The 17,726-nt window shown below is 39.2% G+C and overlaps 1 long non-coding RNA gene across 1 annotated transcript in view; it reads right to left on the reverse strand.

Moving 5' to 3' along the window:
• Window positions 1–17,726, reverse strand: part of LOC148150089 (uncharacterized) — a 78,929-nt gene that overhangs the window by 55,671 nt on the left and 5,532 nt on the right. Inside the window, exon 2 of the long non-coding RNA XR_015756911.1 lies at window positions 5,335–5,484. This is a non-coding gene — a long non-coding RNA (uncharacterized LOC148150089). The remainder of the gene's footprint in view (window positions 1–5,334; window positions 5,485–17,726) is intronic.

Below are 17,726 nucleotides of genomic sequence, written 5' to 3' on the forward strand. Positions count from 1 at the left end.
CCAACATTAAGAGTTGCACCATTCACTTCCATCTCACTGAATACCTGCTCTCTTTCATCCCATTAGGAAACAGCCCACAATAGGGCAGAAAGAGCCAAAAAGGATTGTGTGCTGCCAGTAATTCAGTTGCTCACCCCATATGAGGAGAGGACCCTGGACTCTGACTGTCTTGAGTAGGGCCTGGACTTGTAACAGAATTCCAGTTATCCCCTTTGAGTGTTCAAAATTTGTGTGAAGATTTGTAGCTCGGGTGCTCGTTGCTGTGGTTTTGTTCGCCGAGCTGGAAGTTTTTGTTGCAAACGTTTCGTCCCCTGGCTAGGCGACATCATCAGTGCTTGGGAGCCTCCTGCGAAGCGCTTCTATGATGTTTCCTCCGGTGTTTATAGTGGTCTGTCCCTGCCGCTTCCGGTTGTCAGTTTCAGCTGTCCGCTGTAGTGGTTGGTATATTGGGTCCAGGTCGATGTGTTTGTTGATGGAGTTTGTGGATGAATGCCATGCCTCTAGGAATTCCCTGGCTGTTCTCAGTCTAGCTTGCCCTATGATAGTAGTGTTGTCCCAGTCTTTGACTTGACTGAGGCTTGCTGACAACTATGGCAAGCTTCTTGGCTTTGTATCTGTGCTAAACATCATGATATGGACTCCTTCCAATGCAGTATATCTTAGGTAAGGGTGCCAAAATTGGTCACAGTACTCCAGCTGTGATCTGACTAGGCCCTTGTAAAGTTCCAGAAAAACCTTACTAATTTTAGACCCCATCCCATTTGCCTTCCCTATTAGCCACTGAACTTGGATACTAGTTTTTTGTGATTAAGGATGAGGATTCCCAAATCCCTCTGTTCTGTAATTTTCTGCACTCTTTCTCAATTTAAAAAAAATTCAGCTCCACTATTCTTCCTAAATGTATTATCTCACATTTCCGCACTTTGTATCTCACCTGCTAAGATTTTGCCCACCCATTTTACATGTCTGTATTCCTCTGCGGACTCTTTCTGTTATCCTCACCACCTGCCTTCCCACCTGTTTTTGTGTCATCCACAATCTTGATTATCGCACATTCAGTTTCCTCATCTAAGTCATTAAAAAATATTGTAATTAATTGTGACCACATCAGATCTCTGATTTAGCCATCCTAAAAATGCCCCCCCCTTAACCCAACAGTTCAGGCAGCATCCGAGGAGCAGGAAAATCGATGTTTCGGGCAAAAGCCCTTCATTAGGAATAGAACTTTTGCCCAAAACGTCGATTTTCCTGCTCCTCAGATGCTGCCTGAACTACTGTGCTTTTCCAGCACCACTCTAATCCAGAATCTGGTTTCCAGCATTTGCAGTCATTGTTTTTACCCCCTTAACCCAACCCTGTCTTCCAGTAGTTAGCCAATTCTTTATCCATACTAATAAGGTACCTACAAAACCATGAGTTTTTATCTTATTAAGCAGAATGGTTAATGCCTTATCAAAAGCCCTCTGAAATCCAAGTACATTATATCCACTCCTTACCCATTGTCTATCCTGCTTGTTACGTCCTTAAAAAATTCTAATAAATTATTTCTCCTCCATGAAGCAATGCTGACTCTACTTAATCAAATTACATAGTTCGAAATGCTCTGCTATTACATCCTTTATAAACTCTAGCATTTATTTCCTTCAGCTAACTGGCCTAGTATATTGACGAGACCAAGCAGATGCTCTGACAATGGATGAATGGACACCACGCACCAATCGCCAGACAGGGATGTTCCCTCCCAGTCAGGGAACTCTTCAGGGTCGGGGACATTCAGTCTTGGATCTTCGGGTGACCATCCTCCAAGGCGGACTTTGGGATAGGCAACAACGCAAAGTGGCCTAGCAGAGGCTGATAGCCAAGTTCGGTACCCATGAGGTTGGCCTTAACCAGGATCTTGGGTTCATGTCACACTACAGGTGACCCCACTACGTTATACACACACATATACACACACTCACACACAAGCACACATATACACCCATATACACACACTTTTACATGCAATCACACTCTCACAGACCCTCTCTCATTCACATGCTCTCAGACACACATACACATACACACACACACTCACATTCACGCGCATACTCTCTCACAGCATATACTCCGTCACACTCAAACACACTTTACCGAGCACACGTGCATACACACATATGCACACTCTCACATGTACACACACACACACGCATGCATGTGCGTGCGCACGCACACACACACACACACAAGTCTATGGGATGAATTTGCTATTGCAGATTTGTATTTGCAGATACATTCTATTTTGTTCAAAAAGCACACAAGCTGTAGGCAGTCAGTCCATGTGACATTTTGTAAATTGCTACTTTGGAATTAGAATCAGTCTGACTCAAGGTTGGAATACAGACAGACTCTAACCTTATACATTGCATTCATTGTCTGAGCGGAGATGTCACCTTTTTTTTAATAAAACCTTAAATTATTTTGAGACTGGGACTTGAAAGAAGTTTTGAAATTTACACATTAATCAATGGAAATCTGCATGCCCATTCTAAGTGATTTAGGACTTGACAGCAATCTCGGTTTGTTCAATACTTTGCATCAATTGTGTGACACTTTGATCTTTTACTATAAATTTAGTGTCCTATGATCCTGCCCCACTAGCTACTTGACGAAGGAGCAGCGCTCCGAAAGCTTGTGCTTCCAAATATACCAGTGCATGCACTATCTCTGAAGCCACTTCCTTTAATATTCTAGAATGTATCCCTTTAGGTCCAGGGGACTTATCAGTCTTTAGTTCCTTTAGTTTCCCTCGAATTTTTTTTATCTGATGTTAGTTTTATATGTATTTACTCACCTCCATTTGAAAATTTTATGATGCTATCAGTGTCTTTGACCGTGAAGAACAATGCAAAGTATTTATTCAAAACCTTTGTTGTTTGTTAATCCCCATTATTATTTCCCCAGACTCATTCTCTAAGGGAGTTATCTCTAGTTTAGCTTCCCACTTACTTTTTATATTTTTAAAGAAGCTCTTGCTCTCTATCATAGCATTACTGGTGAGATTAACCTCCAAGATTATTTTCTCTCTCATTATTATTTTATTATTATCTTTTGTTGATTTTTTAATACTTTCTCAATCCTCTGCCTTACCACTAAGCTCTGCCGCATTGAATGTTTTTTTCAGAGTGAGTGAGCTCTAGGAGAAAGACTAAATAGCCCTGAGATGCAACCTGATCCAATCCATGGGCTTGGTGCATGTTCCTGAGTACACAGTGTCCTTGCTGAAGCATTACAACATTAGTTGCTGTTGCAGCCTGGGAATGCAGCACTGATGTGCAGGAGCATCCTGTAAGTGGATTGGAAATGTGCCATAAGGGCTTTTGCAGCCGTCACATGTCAAATGGCAACCTCTGTGGATGTGGATCTGTGTGACCAGTGCCAAAGGAGAGTAACCTGACATGTTTTTGCCTGGTTTCAAACATGGAGGTTATTTAGAGCCAGCTGCGAATCCACCAGGGACTTGCACTGGTTTCCTTGTCAAGCTTTCTCGATGTCGATCTTGCTTGGTAAGATGGGAGGCTGCATGTTTATGCATTGAGTCGGGTTGTTAATAAGGAATGAACAACCAATAATGACCACCAATTAGCACTTCACCACTGCCTGGTGAGAATCTCTCCATGCTGCCTGTGAAAAGCATAAAAGGTGGTGAGAGTTGCTCCCAACATCAGGATATGGCTAAAATCACTTGTCTGATCGCCACAAAGCTTGCTATAGCCCACATCACTCAGACCCCTGTAAGATCCTGCTTACGCAGCTTGAATTAATGTGATACTGCATCCAGAATATTTCTGGAAATCAGTAAACAATTAGACGAGGTTTTCTCGTAAGATTACTGATTCATTTATGACTTGCAACTCGTATTTTATCTTATCCTTCCACAATGCCTGTGAGGGACAATGGCTATAGTTTGATTTATTGGCTGCTTAATCGTATTCCAGAGCCCAGAATTTGAAAACTGAACAACTAGAACAAGTATCTCTCAATACACACTGTAAAGATAGACTATAAGGCCTTAAGACATAGAAGCAGAATTTAGGCCATTCAGCCCATCAAGTCTGCCGTGCCATTCAATCAAGGCTGATAAGCTTCTCAACCCCAATCTCCTACTTTCTCCCCGTAACCTTTGATCCCCTTGACAATCAAGAACCTATCTGTCTCAGTCTCAAATATACTGGATGTAGGTTTGCTCGCTGAGCTGGAAGGTTCATTTCCAGATGTTTTGTTACCCTACTAGGTAACATTTTCAGTGGGCCTCTGAGCGAAGCACGACTGATGATTCCTGCTTTCTATTTATATGTTTGGGTTTCTTTGGGTTGGTGATGTCATTTCCTGTTCTTTTTCTCAGAGGGTGGAAGATGGGGTCTAACTCGATGTGTTTATTGATAGAGTTCTGGTTGCTTCTAGGAATTTTTGCTTGTGTCTATGTTTGGCTTGTCCTAGGAGGGATGTGATTTCCCAGTCGAAGTGGTGTCCTTCCTTATCTGTATGTAAGGATACTAGTGAGAGAGGGTCATGTTGTTTTGTGGCTAGTTGATATTCATGCACCCTAGTGGCTAGTTTGTCCAATGTAATGTTTGTTACAGTTCTTGCACAGTATTTTGTAAATGACATCAGTTTTGCTTGTTGTCAGTATAGGGTCTTCCAAGCTGTTTTAACAGCAGCCAATGAATTTGAAAGACCCTTTATTCTAAGGCTGTGCCCTCAGATTCTAGTCTTTCCTACCAATGGAAACATCTTCCTAATATCCACTCTGTCTAGGCCATTCAGTATTCTGTAAGTTTCATTTAGATCTCCCCTCATCCTCCTAAACTCCAACGTGTATAGACCCAGAGTCCTCAAACGTTCCTCACATTTCATTCCTGGGACCATTCTCATGAACTTGCTTCCTGAGATATGGGGCCCAAAACTGTGCACAATACTCCAAAATTGGCCTGACTACAGCCTTATAGAGCCTCAGATGTACATCCCTGTTTTTATATTCAAATTGTCTCAAAATAAATGCCATCATTGCATGACTTTTTCACTTTTGGATTGTTCATGGGATGTTAATGATACATGTATATATCTGATGGAAAGTTACACAGGACCACAAAAAAAATAATCTTTCTATCTTATACTATCTTATATTATTTCAAGGAAGTGAGGGTAGAATTATTAATAATCCCAGTACAGATATTTTTGATTGTTTTCACAATGCCATTTTATGTTCGGTTAAGTGTGTTTACTTCAACAGGACTTTATTGGTTGTAATCCTAGTGCTGGTCGGGTTGTTAGTGATAATTTCGCTTAACTTACATTCAGTGTTTGTGTGCACACAAACTGTTCCTCCATGAAGCACAGGGATTTGCGGCTCCTGACAAAGATAAACAAATCCATTATGGCAAGGGAAGTGTCACATTGCGTTCTTAGATGGTTCCCAAGCTAGAGAATGTTTATGCAAAGCTTCTGGAAAAGGTAAAGGAAACTACTGTCAGAATGGAGAACTTAAAAAGCGATATACTTTTAAAACATAAACAAATGTTTCAGTTCTCACAAATGTTTTTTATTTGCATTTCTTCTTTACCAGGTTTTTTTTTCAGAGGTGCCTGCTTTCACCTGCTATCTCTGGGCCAGGAGTAAAATGAGAGAGCAGGAGATGTATTGTACCTCTCTAATTGTGGTCAGAGGGATAGCTATTTCAGTTATAGCGTTGCTGATTGCCCACTTAAGTCAGAAATTTATGTCTCCGTTGAGGATAGCTAATGTTGATGGATGAAGTCACTGCTCTCTTTCCTATGTAAACTCGATGTTAATGATTAGAAACTCCGTAAGCTAACATTTTGCCACCCTTTCAGAGCTGAGGGTGAGAAATAAAAGATGCGCTCAGACAAGAAGACATAATTGTAACCTAATCCACTCAGTGAGGAACTGGCAGGATTGGATTGATTGCCCATTATAGAGCCCTCTCAGTTTCAGTGTCCATTCACTTCAATCTGGTGATGTGTATAACAGACAGGCAAGCCAATCCCATCGGTTTCTCGTTGAGTAGGGGGTTGTGTTGAAATGACCAATGTTTTGCAGAGATCTTTACGAATGACTTTTTCTTCCAAATGAGCACAGATCCTCAGGACAGGGTTGACCTGGCTTTACCCTGAGTGTAATGGGTTGGTATTGGATTTTGGCCTGCTGTCTTGACCTTGTCATGACTTTGACCCAACATCCAGTTTGAGACATTTATACCGACTCCCTCAAAAATTCCATTAGCAGGTGGCAATGTGCCTGCAGCTGACAGGAACTGTTGGTGCTGTTTTGGATCTACAAATGTAGCAGCAGAAGAGGTGGGAGTGAAATTCAAGGTATGTAAGATCCAAGAAAACTACAATGAATCTTCAAAAGTATTCCTTAACCTCAGTGAAGGAAGAGGATGTTGCTACCAAATAACTTGCTTCCATTTATTGTTTGTCCTGTCGTTCCTAATACTAACCCTGGCAAACTTGCACGCCATATCTGGTAGTCCCCAGGAAACAGACAGACAGAAGGCAAGTAGGCTGAGAACATGGTCCTGTCTTTACTTATTACTGTCAGGTGCTGATGAAAGAGATACCAGTCGTAATTCTGGTGTAGGCAGTGGGAAAAAAATTGATGTTATTGGTGGTGAGGCATGTAATTTTGCCCAACTTTTTATGGGAGAACATTGCTACACTACCTTGAAATTTATTTGCACTATAAATTGGTTGCTTTTTTACACCAAGTTTAACTCAATTATTTTCTCACTTGCTCCTAAATTACCATGGTAACAAAACATTTATCTTTCTCAAATAATTATTCTACTCAGGTACAGACTGGATAACTTGCAATGCATTAGCTATCTAAGATATGGAACAAAATTATAACCAATTTCAATGATTATTGTCGAAGTCTGATTTTTGTGATATCTTACTTCGATGGTAAGTTTGATTTGTTTTATTTGCAGATCTTGGAAAATGCATTGAAATGATTATTTCCCAATCAACCCAACGTAAACAAAAAAAGATTCATTTTATAATCAGGAACGTACTGGATGCTTTTAACAATATGATGTTTTATTTAAGTTGGGTCTTCCATTATAATTTTATTTAAGGATTTTCGTACTAGAACCATAAAATCTCCAGGATTAGAGATATGTAGATATCCATAAATCCATAAGTCCCTAAATATGACACTTTGTTTAGGTTGGAAACTTTCAAGGAAGAGCTGATTTAATTATGCCTATGGTCTGTCCACAGGGAAATAAAAACCCAAAACAGGCGCCAGATCCAGGAGAAATGTCCTCATTGTCTGTTAAAAATTATCCAATATTTAATACAGTGTCCACATTCTCTTAAATCCTGGCAGTCAGACTGTAATGAGTAATTTCAATTCAAACTAACCAATGGAGGCATTGCTTTAGCAACAAAGGAATTAACCAAAAATGGAAGTAAACTATGCATTTCAATATCAGAGCCCCTTGAAATATTTTATTTGACACATTTAAGTCTATACAACACATATTGGGCATTGAACATAATCTAAAATGTAGAAACCTCTCATCCCACGGCCACCACAAATGATGCATGGCATTTTATTTGAGTACATCTTGCACATACTTTTGTTCCAGCTGAATTTCTCTATAACCTGTAATTCCAATGACTTTGTACAGAGTTCCTGAAAGAAATGGAGTAACTCTGAAAGAAGTGCAGCATTTCTATTCAATGCTTTAAGACCCTTTAAGAACTCAGCCCTTATCAGAATATAACTTTGTGAAACATTCTTCAATTGATCCAGATCCTAATTTTACCAATCTGTCAGTGTTAAGGTTTTGTATCCAATTCCTCCTGCCCTTTATACTATTTATGTTTAGTATTAGTAGGAGCAAGATATATTTTATTTCAGTCTTAAAGCAGATAATGCAGAAACTGATGCTATTTGGATCCGAACAGACCACTTCTCTGATGATGAACTCAAAACATTAACTCTGCTTTCTTCGCGTAGATGCTGCTAGACTTGCTGAGTATCCCCTACAATTACTTCTTTGTTCCTATCTCCTCATATATTATGATAAGGGAAAAACATTGTGAAATAATGAGCAACATTTAGAGGGTTTTCAATCATCACACAACTAAGACATATGATAGGTGACAATATAGAGTAACTTTTATCATGTTTACCATAGATCTCATGAGCAAGGAGATGTATTTCTGGCTAAGCACTCAGAACTCCCCTCGGTATTTAATTTTGCAAACAGTACCTTGCTAAATGCTAGAAGAGTTCTAGAAAAGCATAAGCTTTAATTAAAATTAAGGAAGTCACCCTTTTTCACTCTTTTGTTTGAACATCATATTTGTGTGGCGAATCAGAGGGGAGTGTTGAGGTTCAATTCATGGAATAGTTCAGAAAAAAAAGAAACAGGTTATATTTCATGATTGCTTAAGAATTTGGCAATTACATAGAAATTGTCAGCTTTTCTCCACACTATCCAATCTAAGGGCTGGAATTCAGCAAAAATGACTCTGAGTTCAAGTGTCAGCCATGTTTTAAACTGGAACCTTCAAACACTGCAGAAATGAACTGCTCAATAACCTGTTTGAGGCCTTCTTAATGAGTGGATACTGCTTAGAACAGTGTGCCTGACAAACACACACAACTGAGTTATTTAGCATCATTTTATTTGGAGTGGACACTGCATGGAACAGTGTGCCTGACAAACACACACGACTGAGTTATTTAGCATCCTTTAAATTCAACTTTATGATGAAATTATTTTATTTGTTGTATCTCTTTAAAACCAAGAGATATGCAGAAATATGTTTCTTTGTGCCATCTTTATGGATCAACCAAACAGACACAGCTTTGCACAAAAGCTGAACCTTAACTGAAAGGTTTTCATTCAGTGGCCAATGAGAAAAATATACTTTTGCAAATTTTTGATATTCAAGTTAATAGTAACTTGCAGCAATTGAAATGACAACCAAATAATAAAATGTAAGAATCACAAAGGTAACCAAATCCATATGAAAATAATTTTAAGATGGTATGGAATTACAGATAACTCCTGCTATGAACTCTAAATATCTTTGATAACTAGTAAACTGATAGGAAACACTAAATTTTAAAGGTTTAAAAAATTCTGAGAATAATTTGAACTCATTACAGTATGAATTTTAACATGTAGAAAACAAAAGACATGAAATAATTTTCCACATTATTTTCACAATGGATAGTTGCAAAATGCTTTAAGCTGGTCCGACAATGTGACCTCAAATGACGTAAGTTTGAGATCTTTCTTTCTATTCTATCTTATTTGTCATAATGTTTGTGATAAATAGCCCATTAATGAAGTCCAACAGACAACTCATGATAAACTTTACATGTGTTACAACAGATAGCTAGGCGGTGAAAGATGGAGCTGGAATCCAGTATTTATATGCTTACAAGCTTTCCACTTGCAGAATTGCAAATTACACTTTGCACATGCAATTCAGTAACCATGGTTTCTGTCCATGAACACAAGTGAATCCCCAGTTAAAACCCACCTTACTGAGTACGATCAAATACCCAATTAGTATACAATTAACATGTAGATGATGACAGCCTTCATGGTGTAATGATTTAGCATATTGTCAGTCAGTGCGTGTTTCTATTCCTAACTCATGGCAAAAATTCAAAGGAGAGAAATGAATAGCCTCAAAGTTGCCATCAAAATAGCAGAGAGACTTTGTACTTGGCAATACTTTTGTGCAAATGCTACAGCAACCTCAGGCGAGGACACATGCATGATCAAATAAAGACATTAAAGAGTTACACTTCGTAGACCAATATGTCGGATAATCTTGTACCCCCAAAAAGTTGTTGAAATTGCTTTATCTTTTTCTGTAGTGCCTCCAGCAAAATTATGAACACTCATTTTGAAACATGCTTATGACTTTGCCATAATCTTGCAGAGACAGAATTTTTAAGAATTTATTCTCAATTGTATTATTTTCATGTAGGAATTTAAGTAAGGTCATTGAAACATAAAAAGAATAAAAATTGGAGCAGGAATAGGTTATTCTGCCAATGAGCCCCCACCAGAATTCAATATGATCATGTCTGATCCTTTACATCAATGCCATACCTACACTCTTTCCCCAAATCCCTTGATGTGTCTAGTCTCCAGAAACCTATCTATTTCTTGCTTAAATATATATAATTATTTGGCCTCAACAGCCTTCTTAGGTTCACCATCCTCCTCATTTCAGTCTTAAGTAGCCGACCACACATCCTAGCACCCTAACCCCCTGTTCTGGACCTCCATGCCAGGGTAAATACCATCACTGCTTCTCCTGTCTGGCCCTGTCAGAAGGCCCTTTCATGAGATTTCCTTTTATACTTCCAAACTCCAGTGAATGTGAGCTTAGTTGATCCAATCTCTGCTCTTACCAATCTCTCCTCATGCAATCTCAGAAACAATCTGGTGACCTCTTGCAGCAGTCTATAACAAATGTATCTTTTCTTAGGTAATAAGACTAAAACTACACGCAATTTTCCAGATGTGGTCTCACCAAAAGCCTACACAGCTGCAGCTCCTGTACGTAAACACTCTTGCAGTGAAGACCAATATTAATTGATAGCTGCACCTGCATGCTTCTTTCAATGACCAGTATCGAACGACATCCATGTGTCTTTGTGCATTAACATTTTACAAACTATCACCAATTAAATAATACTTTTTCATTTTATTTTCCCACCAAAGCAGACAATTGGCACTCATCCACATAATACTGCACCTTCCATTCATCTGTCCCTTCCACTTGCTGCACCATTTGTAGCAGAGCTTTACGCTGCCTTGAACAATTCCTTTGGAACACTTCCTCTGATGCCCATTTGATTTCAATCTCTTTCACTCAAACATTTTTGACCAGGTTTTTAGCCATTCCAGTTTCTAGGCTGGTGTTTAATAGGGGAGACACGATCTTGTGTGTCAGTTGAAAAGTCAGTGAGAATGCTGCGTTGCCTCCTTTTGGCAAGGCACACCATATTTAAAGTTGCATGACACTTGACCGGGCAGCTAACAGGGACTTTCCCAGGATCGAAAACCTAGGGGACAGAGGGCTTGTCCATCGAGCTGCTGGCCAATCAAAAGACAGCCAATTTTCAGCTTCAGCAGATTAATGGTACCATCTAAATGCAATTTGCAGCAATTGTAACACCTGGAGCTCTCTGAACTTATGTTCTTACTTGGAGTGAACAAACTCATGACTGGGTCTAAACTTTACCTGTATAGTTTGCACTCAGGTAGAGACTCTTGCACGGGGTAATGGATTTTGGCAGATCACCCTTGCTGACTAAATTAAACTCATTGATCAGAAACAGCAGTGACTAACCCTATTCATTGCTTTCATAACACTTACAGCAATCTGTTACTGTTCTTTCAAATGTATTTTGGTAGGTTCATCAACAGCATTTAAACATCTCACTGTCAAGGGGTATCATGAGTTTGAAAAAGAAAAAGAAATAAGCACATATCTGGCACAGTGCTTTATAAACAGAGATGTCCCTTCCAATGTACAGAGAGTGTAGCGGATTGCTTCAAAAAGAAATTAGGAGGACAAAAAGAGGCTGTGAAAAACCTTTAGCGGATAGGATTAGGGAAAAAGCTAAGCCTTTTTAATTATTGTATTAAGAGTAAGAGGATCACCAGAGAAAGAGGAGGACCTATTTGATCTGTTTAATACCTCACTGGCTACGGCGGGCGGGGGGGAGGTGAGATCTGATTGAGGTATACAGAAATTATGAAAAACATAGACAGTGTAGATCATGAGAATCTTTTCCCCGTAGCAGAGATGTCTAAGACCACAGGGCATAAATTTAAGATGACGAGTAAATGATTTAGAGGAGATCTGAGAAAAAATGTTTTCACCCAGAGGGTGGTCAAAAGATGGAACGTGCTACCCAAAAGGGTTATGGAGACTGGTACTCTCACCATATTTAAGAAGCATTGGGATGAGTAACCAGCTAGGCTGGAAGTGAGCAGTGCTAAGAGAGTAAGAGAACAGTAGATCCAATCCTGAAGCTGGGTCCCTGTCCATGCGTGTAAAGTGAACCTTCTGCAAACTTCCAAAGTTAGTTGCTGTTGTGTCCTGCACTGCAAATCTGAGCTTCCACAGTGCCCTGCCAGTGTATTAGAGAGGTTTCATGATTTCCATATTGGTTTGACAAATGCCAGATCCCAATACCTACGGATGAAGGATGCTTGCATTTGGCTTCCGTGGAATGTGGCCATGCTGCAGTTTGATCAACTGCAACGCGAAGATCTTTCAAAGCAAGCAGTGAGTCTGCCAGGTAGCTGACCGAGTTTCCATACCAGGATTTCTTGACATCTAGTTTGTTTGGCGAATTTGGTAAGGTAGAAAGCTGAGCATTTTTGAGATGAGTTGAGCTGTTAACAAGGCATTTAACAAACAATAAATGCCATCCTCTGCAGTTGGCAGCTTGTTGCTGCCTATCGAAAGACTTCTCTTGCCACATTGTTTGTGAAAAACATAATGGATGGAGCGATATCGGCCTTGCCATGCTTCTCGTCTGATTCTGCCCAAGGGTTGCAAGATTCAAATCAGTTTAAGCTGGTGAGGAAGGGGTGACAGGTGACGAAGACCTAAGGCAAGCTAGGCTATGGGCAGCATAGTTTTAATTGATGCTGGACTTATACCAAAACGCAAGGTGATTTCATGAATAATAAAGACACAGCGAAGAGTTTAATTGTACATAAGCTAAGATGGGGCAGAATTGTAACTTTTTATGGAAATGATTTTAGGTGGTAGAGCAGGTAGAGCATTGAAAGATCATTGCTGAGTTGAAAAGCTGAACAAACTTGTGAGCAGTCTTGTACAGTGAGACACAGTGAACATAATTTATGATGTTGTGAAAATGGCAACATTTGGACATGAAATACTTGTTTATCATTTCAGTGAATTACCACTGAGACATCTGAATAGATCGAATTTGCTTTTCCTTCATATGAGACCCGATCAAAAATAATGTCATACCAGGCTGGAATTTTGTTACATCCACTGTGCAGTCAAAGTTTTTTAAGTCTACTTATTAGAGTTATGTCAGTATCGTGCCTCCTGGTTTCACTGTGATCCAGGTTGTTGACCTGTATCTCAAGTTACACTGTTACTTTCGCAGAGGTTCACAAACAACATCACTTAGCATTGACATAGGGTCATGGAGTCATAGAGATGTACACCATGCTCCTTGGATGCTGCCTGAAGTGCTGTGCTTTTCCAGCACCACTCTAATCTAAACAGACCCTTCCGTCCAACTCGTCCATGCTGACGAGATATCCTAAATTAATCTAGTCCCATTTGCCAGCATTTGGCCCATTTCCCTCTAAGCCCTTCCTATTCATATACCCATCCAGATGTCTTTTAAATGTTATAATTGTACCAACCTCCACCACTTCCTCTGGCAGCTCGTTCCATACACGCACCACCCTCTGCATGAAAATGTTGCCCCTTAGGTCCCTTTTAAATCTTTCCCCTCTCACCTTAAACCTATACCCTTCAGTTTAGGTCTCACCCAGCCCGGGGAAAAAAACCTTGCCGATTTTCTTATCCATTCCCCTCATGATTTTATTAACCTCTACAGGTTCACCCCTCAGCCTCTGAAACACCAAGGAAAATAGCCCTAGCCTATTCTGCTTCCCCCTATAGCTAAACCATCCAGCCCTGGCAACATCCTTGTAATTCTTTTCTGAACCCTTTCAAGTTTCACAGCATCATTCCTGTAGCAGGGAGCCCAGAATTGCACACAATATTCCAAAAGTGGCCTAATCAATGTCCTGTACAATTGCAATATGACCTCCCAACTCCTATACTCAATACGCTGACCAAGAAAGGCTAGCATACCAAATGTCTTCTTGAGTAACCTAACTATCTGTGATTCCACTTTCAAGGAAATTTGTACCTGTAATTCCAAGGTCGTTTTGTTCAGCAACACTCGCCAGGACATTACCATCAAGTGCATAAGTCCCGTCCTGATTTGCCTTTCCAAAATGCAGCACCTCACACTTGTCTAAATTAAACTCCACCTGCCACTCCTCGGCCCATTGACCCATCTGATCAAAATCCTGTTGTACTCTGAGGTACCCTTCTTCACTGTCCACTACACCTCCAATTTTGGTGTCAGCTGCAAACTTATTAACCATACCCACATGTTCACATCCAGATTATTTACATAAATGACAAAAAGTAGGGGTCCCAGCACCAATCCTTATGACACACCATTGGTCACAGGCCCTCCAATATGAAAAATAACACTCCACTGTCTTCTACATTTAAACCTTCTATATCCAAATGTCTAGTTCTTCCTGTATTCCATGTGATTTTACGTTGCTAACCAGTCTACCATGAGGAACCCTGTCGAATGCCTTATTGAAGTCCATATAGATCACGTCTGCCGCTCTGCCCTGATCAATCCTCTTCATTACTTCTTCAAAACACTCAATCAAGTTAGAGACATGATTTTCCATGACATAAAAGTGGCAGATGACAGCACTTACATGTCTCAATTATTTTTCATTTATGCTACTATAATCTGAAATTCTGCTGTAAATAATAGGAAGACAAATTATTTCTTATGGAACAAAGTAACTCTTGAATTAATCTGAAATGCTTTTGAAAGATGTTTTATATGGTGCACTTTGACATTGGTCCTTCTTTCTCAGGTGCCTAGTTTAAATATAATCCAAGCTAATGGGAAGAAAGTGTCTGGCTCTCATGCCTGTCAGGAACGTTTAGGAAATGAATTTGGCAATCAGTTCCTAAGGAACATGAACCCACACTAAGAAACCTCTTGCAATTTGTCAATAAATTCACAGCCTCTCTCAGAAACACTAACTGGGTGGAAATGGAAAAACTCACATGGCTGCAGTGAGATGTACTTTGGAAGCTGCAATTACAATATAGTTTTGGGATGCATTTATATGAGCTGAAAAGTGCTTTATTGCTGCAATGGAAAATAATCTTCTGCACTAATTTCTCTTAACTTGATTCGCGTAAAAATTCCTCTAAAAATAAAAACTGGGCCACACGTGATCACAACTCAAATTAATTATTTAGTTTCACTAACCACAATGATATAGATATTTGAAAGAAGTATATAGAGCTAGTTATGACACTTGCATGGTACTGCAACTTAAAAGTTCATTAATAATTTCAATTGACACTGTTGCAAATACAGAGCAGAATACACACTTCACATTCTGTCATATATTGATGTGAAACCCAAAACGTTAAAAATCCCCTTAGCCAACACTAAACATTTGAAGAAATCAAAATTTGGCTTTTGGTTCTCAATAGATTAATGCAATGTAACATGTAGAGGTCTTACACTTTTGTATTTTGACCCTCAGGAATGTAAGAAATTTAAGCCAAATTGGAAAGTTGCAACCTATTGCACAAAGATCACGTTCACTCCTCTTTCTATACAGCTATATAAGTGACTACAGCAGGCACCTCAAAAAGTTTGAATGGGCAGGTACTTACCCCAGAAAACATGTAACTCATTTGAGCAAAAATAAAAATCAACTGAATAACCAATTCCATTGTAAATGTTTCCTGATCCAAGCAAAATATACCAAATATTTGAAACTCAAGCATCAAATAGAACATAGTTATTTGCATTTATTGCTCTGGCCTAACTATTAATCCACTGCCAATTTTCACTGTTGACATTGTTGTGAAGCAGCTACTAGTTTGACATTGATGTCTGCTATATTTTTCGCTTTTATTCTTCCTATTTGTTACAATCTCAACATCTCACTGCATTATCATAGGCATCTCAATGCTCTGTGTGTTACAAACTGCACCTTTACTTGCCCAGTGACTAGGTAACTAAACCTAGGAATTGAACTGGGGACTTTTGCCATTGTTTATTAGCAGATTAGTTATATCATACACTTAAACACGATGTTTGTGAACTTCAGATGAGAAGGAAAATTTCACTAGAGCTTTATTGAACATACTGGCTAGCAAATTTATTCATCAGTTACTGGATAATGAACAGACACAATAGCATGTTGGGCAGTCCAATTTTACAAGAATTAGTGACAGAGATAAAAGGCATCCAAATATATTTTCCAAAAACTACCAATGAATTTTGGATGTAGGTTTGCTCGCTGAGCTGGAAGGTTCATTTCTAGACATTTTGTTCCCCAACTAGGTAACATCTTCAGTGGGCCTCAGGCGAAGCAATGCTGAAACTTCCTGCTTTCTATTTATATATTTGGGTTTCTTTGGGTTGGTGATGTCATTTCTTGTTATTTCCTGTGGTGAAGTCACTTCCTGTTCCTTTTCTCAGGGGTGGTAGATGGGGGTCTACATCCGAGCAAACCTACATCCAAAATCTCAACCTGAGCTACAAATCTTCCCAAAACTCGCTACTACCAATAAATAGAATGCAATCTTGATCAGCTGGGCCAATGAGTCGAGGAGTGGCAGATCGAGTTTAATTTAGATAAATACAAGGTGTTACATTTTGGTAAGAAAAACCAGGACAGGACTTACAGGATTAATGATAGGGCCCTGGGGGGTGCTGTTGAACAGAGACCTAGGGGTTCAGAAACAAAGTCACTTGAAAGTGGCATTACATGTAAAAGGGGTGCCTTCATTGCCTTCATTGATCAAAGTATTGAATATAGGAATTTAGATGACGTGTTGTGGCTGTACAAGACATTGTTGAGGCCGCTTTTGGAGTATTGCATATAATTCTGGTTGCCCTGCTATAAGAAGGATGTTATTAAACTGGAAAGGGTGCAGAAGATATTTTTAAGAATGCTACCGAGACTGGAGCGTTTAAGTTATAAGGAGAGGCTGGATAGGCTGGGATTGTTATTACTGGAGCATAGGAGGCTGAAGGGTGACCTTACAGAAGTTTATAAAATGATGAGAAGCATAGATAAACTGAATAGCCAAAGTTGTTCCCCCAGAGTAGGGGAGTCCAAAACTAGAGGGCATTAGTTTAACGTAAGAGGGGAAAGATTTAAAAGGTACCTGAATGCCAACTATTTCACAACATTTAAAAGATATTTAGACAGGTACTTGAATAGGAAATGTTTAGAGGGATATGGGTCAAATGCAAGCAAATGGGACCAATTCAGTTTAGGAAACCTTGTCAGTATGGATGAGTTGGACTGAAGGGTTTTTTTTCCATATTGTATGACACTATGACTATCAATACATCCATAAACTATACCCATTATTTGTTTGTTTCTGAATTGGCTATAGCTATCTGACATCAAAATTCATGTTTAAAAATAAAGTAGGCAACTTTGAGTGAACCTGACTTCTAGTTGCATATTGTACTGTGACTACAAGGTAATAAAATTACCATAACATATCAGAAACTTAGGATGTCATAGGATCTTAATAATATTACTTTATATTACCGGTTTCACAACATTCTCTAGTCAGGAAATGGTATGTTTTGGAAAGATATCTTTATAAACCTCCACTCACTGCAGTCTAAATACTTGGTACATTTTCAATGTACATAAGAGCTTTCTGATAACAAAAGTGATGTAAAAATTCAGGCTGCACTCTGTGCATTTTATTGAAACCTGTGTAAAATTAAAACAAGAAAAATGCCATTTTCTTCATCTACTCTCATAATATTTGGAAAAATTCAATGGGATGGCATGTTTGTTAACT

Source organism: Chiloscyllium plagiosum, unplaced genomic scaffold, assembly GCF_037043375.1.
Source record: "Chiloscyllium plagiosum isolate Xiang-an unplaced genomic scaffold, Cpla_swu_hap1 HiC_scaffold_4, whole genome shotgun sequence".
Taxonomy (NCBI): Eukaryota; Metazoa; Chordata; class Chondrichthyes; order Orectolobiformes; family Hemiscylliidae; genus Chiloscyllium; species Chiloscyllium plagiosum.